The sequence below is a fragment of the Planococcus citri genome, chromosome 2 (genome assembly GCF_950023065.1).
Source record: "Planococcus citri chromosome 2, ihPlaCitr1.1, whole genome shotgun sequence".
Lineage (NCBI taxonomy): Eukaryota > Metazoa > Arthropoda > Insecta > Hemiptera > Pseudococcidae > Planococcus > Planococcus citri.
This window is the reverse complement of record NC_088678.1, coordinates 14654312-14665304: the sequence shown is the minus strand read 5'-3', so window position 1 is coordinate 14665304 and position 10993 is coordinate 14654312. Positions and strand designations below refer to the sequence as shown.

General features: G+C 37.3%; 1 long non-coding RNA gene across 3 annotated transcripts; it reads right to left on the bottom strand.

Moving 5' to 3' along the window:
• Nucleotides 1–1555: 1555 nt before the first annotated feature.
• LOC135834781 (uncharacterized) lies at nt 1556–9163 on the bottom strand. 3 transcript variants are annotated; one of them, XR_010556758.1, is made up of 5 exons: nt 8306–9163; nt 2790–2922; nt 2566–2718; nt 2307–2484; nt 1556–2231 (listed from the first exon to the last, which is right to left on the bottom strand). It is a non-coding gene; the product is annotated as an uncharacterized LOC135834781 (long non-coding RNA). The 3 variants fall into 3 exon arrangements; XR_010556759.1 differs by having other exon boundaries at nt 1556–2223; XR_010556757.1 differs by having other exon boundaries at nt 1556–2484.
• Between the last annotated feature and the right edge of the window lie 1830 nt (nt 9164–10993).

The window sequence follows — 10993 nt, the reverse complement described above, 5'->3', positions numbered from 1 at the left end:
GTGGTAAATTTTTCTTTTACTGCATGAAATGTCTCTAAGGAATCCATTTCATTCAGTTCAAGTTTACGTAAATTAAAATATGATTAGACCCAAATCACTCTTCATGTAAAAATTTTTTTTTCTCATCTACAAAAATTACCATAGCGTTCATCCCAAAATCTTATTCAGAAAAATAACAAACATAATGAAGCATATTCGCGAAGCGAAAGAAACTAACCCCACTTCTCTGAGTATTTCACTGCAAAATCGACGGAAATTATTCAAAGATCACAACCTAACTCAGGCCTAAATCATTACCTTAATTCAGATTACGTAAAACAAAATTTAATCCTTCTATTGAAAATTTATCAAATTTCTTCTTTCTTCTTTTTCACGCAAAAATCTCAAAATAGTTGATATTTATCAGGAATAGTTACTGGATAAGAAAGTGATAGCGACTACAAAAGCATGCGACTACCACTTTCCTTCCAGCAAACACCCTCAAAGGCCCCATAGTAAAAATGGCAGAATAATCGCTGATCTTAGTCAGGAGTGTGCGTTGAATAAGAAACCAGTAGCGACTTCGTAAAACACGTGGCTACCGTTTTCTTACACAAACACCCCCGATTATTTCACAATAAAACTAATTTGCCTAAAATATTCTTAGAAAATAGATAAAAATACGACATCTTACGGTAATGACTACAGAGCTTAACAATTAGGACTTCACAAATTAGGCGAACTTCGTCTTCTTTTCTCATTACAATATTCAGGTCAGAAAACTTCATTTTTTTTTAATGATTCCTGTTCACGATGAAATTCAAGCAGAATATTTATCCAAAACTACGAAGGACAGAGAGCACCCACTGACTCAGTGGATCATCTTTGTCCCTCGTTGCTTCAAACAAATTATAGGTCATTTTTCAAAATTCCACTTCCATCAGTTCGCAGAATTACTGGGGAAGAAACAGCGGCAGTTTATCGACATAAAACTGGGTCTTCGCCTTCTTTGCCATTTGTCGCGATAACCAATTTTCTAAAAATTCGTGATCCCGTTGGTACTTTGGTTCCCTTGAGATTTATTAAAGGGAAGAAAATGCGAGTTGCTTTCAAAATACGCAACTACCATTTTCTTACCTCCAATACCCCCAACTAATACCTAGACGAAAGCATTTCATAACTTTTCTGATCATTGATTGTGCAAAATAGCGACAAACAGTAAAGAATGCTGTACACACGTAAACATAAGTGTACGTCATTCTTTACCGCTGGACGATATCCGCTAGAATGACCGCAAGTCAGAGAAATAGCACGATAAATCTTCGGAAGTTTCTGATTTTCGGCTAAGCAAAATCCACATACCATACTTGGAAGATCCTGAAGGAATATTAGCTACGGATAAGGAGTACTGGATACTCTTTCATCATAGGTAGCCAATACTCCTTACTCATAACCACTACCCCATAATAAAATTAATTTATTAAATTAAAATTATGAGAAACAAGAAAATAAAGTAAGACCCATATTTTGGCGAAGTTTTAAACTACAATAGCTACGGATAAGGAGCGTTGGATACTTACAACCATACGTACCCATCGCTCATTACCCGTTACCATCATTTCTCAATTCAAGTCCCATATTTGGCGAATGTGTGAGGAAATAACAGCTACGGATAATAAACGCTGGATACTTCAAAAACACATGTAGCCTTCGTTTGTTACCCGTCACCATTATCCCAAGCTGTATCACGTCGTGAAATTTGAAATCTTCATTTTCTTCGATTCGAATACACATTATCCGTGTCCACATTTCTTCAAAAATTCTTCTCGAGCATAATCCAAATTAACAGCGTCTAAATAAATAAATTAATCAACTCTCACCCAATATTGAAGCATGAATCCGGTTGCTAAATTCTTCGGTCCCACGTCGCTCCTTTTGTGCACTCAAAACGATCATATATTTTTTCAAAAAATCTAAGAAGTACCAAAGAATTTTAGTACACAAAACATTTACTTAAAAATCATTTGAATACTTCTTACCTGTATTAGAAGTAGCATTCAGGAACGATAAAATACATCGCTGAAGTATTTTATTCCTTGTACACGATGAATAAATCTACAAATTAGGATCTAGATCCGGTTCAACATCACACGTTTTCGCCAAAATTTGCAGTACGTTGATGACCATAAGATAAGGAATTTCAAATCAACACAGCTTCCCAAAATATCGTCGAAATTTCAAATTCTGAAAACCTGTACAAAATTACACACCATTCGAAAAATAGATAGGAATAGTATTCACACGTAAAATCCAAATTTATAGCTCACTTGTTTGTTATTCAAGAATTTCCTTCGATGATGGTTACAAAACACATTCCTAGTCGTCAATTCCATTTCACTTTCCCAAAATTCTAGGATAATGGGAAGCTCCCGTAGCCTCAAATAAATCTTGAAAGTACGATTGATTTAGGTCATTCCTTTCGCGAGTCGACTTTCAACATCGTACCTGAAATAAGTAAAGAGATAACAAAAATGATCGAAATAAAATAGAAATAATCATATAATGTTAACAAAAATTACAACCCACCTATCACTGTTTTTCGGCAACCACGAATACATTCGTACCAATCATTCCGAACCTATCCCACGAACTCAAAATTCTAGAATGATGACCGCTCTTTATATCAGCCGAATTTCTTTTTCTCCTCCTTATCGATTATAACCATAATTTCTGGACACCCTGTAGGATTGAAAAAATCAATTAAAATATTCATAATCCATGATAAAAATAATACTCAAAAATCTACTCACGAAAAAACCGGTTGATCCCACGTCGAAAATGTTGCGATCTATGTCGCCAATATCATCACTGAAAACTTGACCACTGTTTGATGGATGACCATAAATCTTCGACAAGCATTTTTCTTCCCCAAAAATCGAACACCTGCACATTCAAAAAATTACACATTGTTAACTAGGCAGTAATTTGGCGATCGTTAAAACATCGAACAAAGCAATAAAATATTATTGTACCAAAATTACGTCACCCCCGTTTGATCGTCTCCAGCCGAACGGATACGATTCTAGGAAATTCGCGATAAGGACCTATCTTTTGATATTTTATTTTTTTTTTCTTTTTTATCAAGCGACTTCTTGTCTCGACTTTGTCGTGATTTTGTTGTCGACTTCTCATATTCTCAGCTCAGTAATAGTCGTACATTGGTCTAAGCCAATTCGTGTTAGAAAGCCTCGCTTACAATTAGCCAATTTTTTCGCGTTGATTCTTCTTACTTTCAATTCAAGTGCGTAACACCCGTACTAGAACCGACATTAAAAGTCGAATTCGCAATCTAGACTGCGGATTTTTTCGTTAACATATACATTCGCGATATAGAGTGCGGATCATTTTCTTTGTAATAAACATTCGCGACAAGTGCGGTTAACGTGATACGAAAAATTTGCCTGCAAGTACTCGATTACACCACACACAACCAGAATGCCGCCACTCGATCCTCTACCACCGAATTTCCTACCGAATGACCAGAACAACTTAGCACAAGATATGGAAGGCGACATTGGAGAAAACGGGATGATCATGGATGTGCACCAGGCCGCGGATTTGCTCCTTAACCTGGCGCACAACAACGTCCAGGTAATCCAACATCAAGAACCTTTACTTGAGGACCCGGAAATGGTAGCCGCCGGTTTGAATAACGACACTCCTCCACTCCTGACGTTTGCAGGCATCGCGGTACAGCGTCTTGCACGAGACGAGCACGTCTTACGCATAAGGTATTACCGTATCCATACCGTCAATGATGGCGTTTTATATGCTACCTGGCAGGAGCGCCAGCACATAATCTCGTTCCTAATTTCGCTGGGGATGCCTCCGGCTGCGGCAGCAAACGTAAGGCCGTACGAACCACCTGTCGAAGCAGAAAATCCAGCACAATAACAATGAAAGCTACCAGTTTCGAAAAGAATGAGAATCGAAAGTGTCGAAGTAAAAAACTCATCACACGCATCATATGACTTCCTGTATTTTCTCTCGTATTACGAACTTGACGCTGTATATCGATTCAACCATACATTCTGTGTTCATGTTATAGAACTAAGCCATGCCTTTTCTTATATTTTTTTTGTTTCTTGCATTTTGTTTTAGTTTTGTAAATTTTTTTGTATTTAGCCATAGAGCATAAGAAATGAATAACAAAAATGGTATACAGAACGACTGTGTAAATTTAGTTACGTAAAAGAATACCTTTATTCGATTGTGATTTAATTTAGGCATGTTACAATATGTGATACTACTTTACTTACACATGACATTTTTTCTATTGTTGTTACGTTTGTGTATCAATATAGACGAGATTATCACTGACTCCTAGTATTATTTCGTTAACACATACAAAACACAAGTATACTGTAACATCTCTGCGTAATATTATTAAAGTTCGTACACAATCATTCATTCGGCTACACAAAAATAAAATAGTAACAACACTACAAACAGCAAAAATAATACTTTCGGCCATGATTAATGTAAAAAATTCGAATTCGGCATTTTTCCAACCAAAACTAATCAGCTGTTGATGCACAGATACTTGTTGCATGAGCAACTCGTTACGTTTCGGTTACAGTTAGTAGGCTAAACGCGCGCACGGATTGGTTATACTACACAATCCTACCAAACCAAAAAACATAAACAAAATCTCATTTCAAAATTTTTCAAAACACATTCACTGATAACCGTTCTAAAAGAGTGTTCCTTTCGAATTTAGTAGCTTTGAATATTGTACGATTTTATAATATTGAATGTAACTCTATGAAAATTACCGACGTAATATAGCGACGAAAAGAGGTATGAACTTTTCTTCGAATATTCCTTTATATACAAATTACCCTATAGATATAAAATAGACACTCTAGAGTTCATCATTTTTAAAAAATTTCTTTTTCATTTTCTGACAAATACAGGTTTTTTCCGGCACTATGGCTGCAGAAAGATGTGACTACTGCCATTTGACAGTAGTACCGTTTAATGAAGAAAACGCGACTTACATTTCGCAATGCCAGCACCTCTATCATCAACGCTGCCTAGCAGCTATGATGAGAGGGAGAACGGAAAGAAATAAGCGAAATCAAACAGTGACTCCCTGCGCACATCCCCGCTGCGTTAAGAAGTTGTCCATGGGCGATGTGGCCCAAGTAAAAAGAAGCCCTTCCTCATCCTCGAATCCTAAACTCGAAGACTACGAGACACGCAAGCGAGAAGACGAGATGGCGATTTTCAAACATCGCATGGCGTTATTAGCGGTGGAAAATAAAGAAATTAAGGCACGATATAAATTAGTGCTACAGCACCGAGGTGACGTGGCTGAACCTTATCAAGAGCGAAACCCAGCGACACTATACAAACCCCGTTCCAACCTAACAAACGACTTCGTACCTGTAAATGGTAACTATTTTCCGGCACCGCGAAATCCGACGTACTTCCCGATACGCACGGCCTCTACGTTCCACGTTGAATATACTACAGATGGAAGACCATTTATGGTCCAATCAAGCATTTTTCCACCAGCTCCGATCATCACGGATATCGATAATCGTTCTAGAACGATATCGTTTAGGAACCAACATACCGGCAACCCTACGTTTGATCTACGAAATCATATAAACCATCGTCGCTCAGGTGCTATGACCACGAACAACTCAGCTACGTACAACCAACCAAACGTACACCGGTCATCAAGTGAACCGAGATTTCCCAAAAAAGGACCTTCAATCTTAAAACACACTCAAGCCGAAGAACGATCTCTACCGCTTGAACAGCTTAAGGGTACGAGCGCCAACAAAGCGAGTCACCACCGTAGATATTGGCTGAGATGGCATACCAGCTCCAATGAAATCCAGCCCTTTTACCCCCTTAATTCCTACCCCAAGTATTTCACCGCAGCGGGATACGAGCACGAGCCAAAAATTTACCGAAGCGTATACTTCACTTTTGATATACTGATGGTCGGAGATGGGCATGTTGAAGCGCTAGCCAGAATTCTAGAAATTAATCGACCGTTTGCCGGTATACTGGATCGCGACCTATACCGAAGGGACCTGTTGCTCGAGGACCTGATGGAATACTTAGATTCTTGGACAATCCTACCAAGACGTATAATGATAAGCATCGGTCACGCTAATATTTTACAGAGAACGCCGGAGGAGGAATTCAAGGAGACCCTACGATTATTAGGAAGCGTCTTGAACAAATTGAAGGTGCGAGAAGCAATCATCGTCCCTCTCATCCCCCACCCGTCGTTTGATCGAGCAACTTTCCACCGTATTCGTGCTGCTCTTGATCGTCATTGGATAGAAAATTTTAATGGTCTCGTGATCCGAATAGACGATCATTTCTCCGAGCTACACTCACGTCAAGCCCACTTCGATGAGATGGGACCTTACTACGATAATTCAGAATATACCCCAATATTTGGAACCCTAAAGAGCCGTTTTATTCCCGAACTAAAAAAGAAGGTAAAGGATACGCCAATGGAAACCCAGGAGCAGACGATTCAAGCGATAGTAGAAGAATTCCGCAATTCACAATCCCAACCCCCATCGTCTAACGAAGAAAAAACCAACAAAACGAGTTCTACGTCTACGGTTTCGTCATCGCAAACATTGTCCGATAAAGATCAAGTATTGAATTCTAAATTTCAACATGGATCCGCAACCGAAGAAACTACTGAAACGCCGAATAATACTTCCCCAATTCCATCATCGTCAGAATCTGTCGAAAATAATCCAAAACCGAGTTCTACGTCTACGGTCACAACAGAGACGATTGAACAGATGATTACCGAACAAAGTCCTACATCGACGAACGATTCCGAACACTCCGAAGCGACAATCAATAATTCAAGCTCTAAGTCTACGACTTCATCGATCGAGGATATGGATACGACGGATAATTTCGAACCTAAAAATACAGAACGTAGTTCTACGTCTACGTCTGACAAAATTAAACGAAGAAACGCTGCAAAATTTTCAAATCAAAAAGCGCATCTACAGCTTACAGAGAAAAAACTGGCTGATAAGCGAAAATCTGAAGAAAAACAAGTTCAAGCGAAGATTGCAAAGTTAGCGATAACGTCACCATCGCACAAAGCCGAATTCCCAGCTCTACAGCCAGAAACACCTTCGACTTCACATACGAACCAACATTCACCCAGCGATACCACAAATCCCTTCCCATACTTCGAAGATATTGCATTTGTAAAATGCGAAAACGTCGATACAGAATCCAATAACGATCGATTTCTCGATGAAGCAGTAAAAGAGGAAGATGAAGAACGATACGCGCAATTTTATGCTGAAACAGCGGTAGAATATGGTTCAGAAAACGAAAAATCCGATGACGAACATCCTGAAGACGCTGGCTACCAGCGAAAAAATGATAACTTATGAAAATCGACGAAAACGAACCCTTCATTTTATGTTTCCCTTTCGTGCTTTCACAATATACTCCCTATGTCGTTTATGATGGAATTTAATACCCTATCCGTATTATTTTTTTTAAATTTCGTATCATCTTTAATTTATTTTCGAAAAAGACATTGTTTGATTATTCTCTCGTATCTAGAAACCATTAGGAATAATTTACTTTAAAATAACTAAGTTATTTTGTGCAAAAATTTAGTATTTTGTACCCCTGTCATTTTTTCTCAATTATTTAATTTTGTACTTATGACGATAATCGTGAATTTTGTAGGATAATTAGTGTTATAATTTATTTATTTATAGACGTTTAGTGATATATTGATTGTCCCTTTAAATATCAACGTATTTACCTTACAGATATCGGCTAATTTATTGATCTTTATTATTTTTTGAAATATTACGTTTTGTTTTGTACTTGTGTTTTTTGACTACAATTATACCATCGCTATACGGCAAGATAATCAAGTCTTTTCTTTTTAGATACAAATTACAGCCAAAACAAGAAATATGCCAGTCTAGAAAAACGGTAATGGTTTTAGTCTCTAGAGACTAAAAGCCACTCATCAGAAAAACAAGTAATAAAGCTCCAATAATTACTAAAATCTTTCGATACTTCCTAACCAATTTACCCCAAAAAATCAATCTCTCTAGCGAATTTTATAGTTTGATCAAGTTTGATTTTGCATCAAAATCTCAAAAGTTTACTTTTTCTCTTCATACATTTAGCATCCAAAACAAACAAAATTAGATTTTTTTTGAATAATTTTCTCTTTCCAAAATTATATACCCCAAAAAAGACAAGTATGTAATATGTTAAAATATACAAAACTTACCTTATGTTTTCACTCCCATAGCGCCATGACATTTTGACCAATTGACTGCAATGCTACATGCGACTGAACTGACTCCAGTGAGACGTAGCACAATGATCCATCTACCTCCTCCGATGAAAATTGACACAATGAACCATGTATTTCCTCCAGCGTGAAACATAAAAGCAATAAAGCATTTGAATCAATTATATGCGGACGATCAACATATTCCTATCTATTTTAAAATATAAATACTAATATTAAACTATAAGCTGCAAAACTACTCTATATGAAAAACTGACGTGTCAATTGTACCTTATAAATATAAGATAGGCAACAATGTAAACCTAGCATAAATACTTCTCGCTTTCTTCATCTTTCTCTCATATAATGTCTCTTGACCCTTCTTTATTTTCACTTCTTTTCTCTTTTTCGAATGATTATTATTCTTTCTCTATCTTTCTTTCTCTCTTTCTCAATAATTGAACTATTTATCTCAATATTTTTTTTCTTTTTTTTGAGAACCGTTAACAACCTCTCTCCTTCAAATCAATCTAAATCTTACATATTATTTTTATCTCTATCTTTCTTTTCTTTTCCTCTCTCTATACTAATTCTACTCTAAAGTACCTACTTATTTATTTAGTTGTATTTAGTAATATTAATTATCTCAGTACGAAACTATCTAATTACCTTTCAATAATGGTGAGGAGGCACACTGGTCCAACTGTCCGTTGATTTCGTCTCCTTCGTGCAGGCCACTTTGTGAATAGGTCAACAACCTTTGGTCAGTCTGCTGTTTATAAACCAAAATACAATTAGGAGAAAATAGTATAAAATACAGACAGCTACAATTTTGGCATCAAAGTAGGGATAATGAAAAATTTTCCATTCTCTTACCTTTTATGATATCGATGAGCACTAACCCTTGGTATCATTTTCTTTTTCGATTTTCACCATTTTCAACAATTTCTGGAATTCTTCGAATCTGAAACACACATAAAAGAAACATGAATTAATAAGGTTGCAGGAAACCTTCTACAAAAAATTATACTAAAATTGAAACGCATAGTCTAACAATAAAAGATCCCGGATTTCTGAAAAACCAAAAAACCTGCAACAAAAAAGAAAAAACATACAAAAAATTCATTACAATTTTCAAAAAATGACCTACACATCAGTTTCATATGTACTTACCGATGCACCTACCTGCTGTACTCATGTACTTAAAATAGGAGATACCGTGCTAAGTAAGCTCCTCTTTGACTGACCCCATTTCGAAGTTGTAAAAAACAATACAAATAGTTAGATTCTGTCACAGTATTCTACACTTTAGGTGTCTTCAACAAAATTTTTTTTGAACTTTAAATTCTAAATACACCCCACAACAACACGTTAACACACCACCTCTACTACTCTCTCTAGTGGATATGTTTAGGGTCACTGACCTCTCCAATGTATCCCTTGTATCGATTGCTTGTTTGTGTTCTAAATTTTCGAATTTGCTCACTGACATCAGGTAATCGAAGGGGTGCAGGAACCATATGGTGACCCTTGTTTCCACAATGCCTGCCCCCACCCATCTTTCGACCTCTCTTGTCAACTCAAAATAGTCTGCAATCGCAGCAAGTAACGGGGGGCAGGGGTGAGCTATAGCCTCATCAGTCTAGCTTCTGGACAGGAGGGGAAAGGGGGGAGTTGAGGCCTATCTCCCATAGCTTTTTTAAGTCATAACCGTGACTTTCCTCGATTGTTACTCAATTGAGTTAACCCCACGGGGGGCATATGATATGGTGAGATATGGCCCAACTACGTAAGTAGTTATTCGAAGCATAACTATAGGTAGCGTGAACGTAAGTGGTGGGAACGTGTTAACTCCGCAAAGGTCGTGACGTAGGCAACGCATCGAGCAACGCATCGAGCGCGATGCATATATAATGCATCGCGAACGCACCAAAATTACTTAGCATAGGTATCTCGAGCTCGCCGGTGCTTCGTCGTAACGCGCATTTCCTCAGATATGAAACTTAGTAGATGTGACAGGCAGGTAAGGTATCCAGTAAGGGTACCTATCCCCTATTTATCCAGGCATTGCCCACTACATATAGTGGTTAAAATGAAATTACGTCGTGATTCGAATAAGTTAACTATCCGATCGCGATATTATTGGGTATGGAGTAGATCTTCCCGGGCATCACTCCTACTGCTAGTAGAATAGGTACCTCGTGTAATACATTGCTGTCGCCTGGCCTAGTATGAGTGAGCCACCTTGAAAGAGACAGTAGAAGCGGACATTATGTGGACCTTGGTGAGTAACCTCATCATTTATTTAATAAGGTAATTTTTCCCATACTTACGAGTATTGAGAAGTAATCTCTTTCTTCGTAAGTATGTAAAATTAGGGTTTATTGTCATCCCTGCATAATTCATCACCTTCGATTACAATAATACTTTAGCGTATTATATCTTAATTCATTAGCGCGAGACGCATAATATGGACCGGTGTCCATATTAATGATGTAAAATTATGTAAATTCTTTTATATCTTGATTCACCTGACATGATCGAATTATAATAATAAATCAATTAGACACGTTGTATCGTTTTGGTGTTATTATTATTACATCGGATCATAAATGCATATAGTATTTCTGCATGATTTCTGGGCTCTCCGACACCCATAGACTAGCCAGGTATAGGGAAATATTA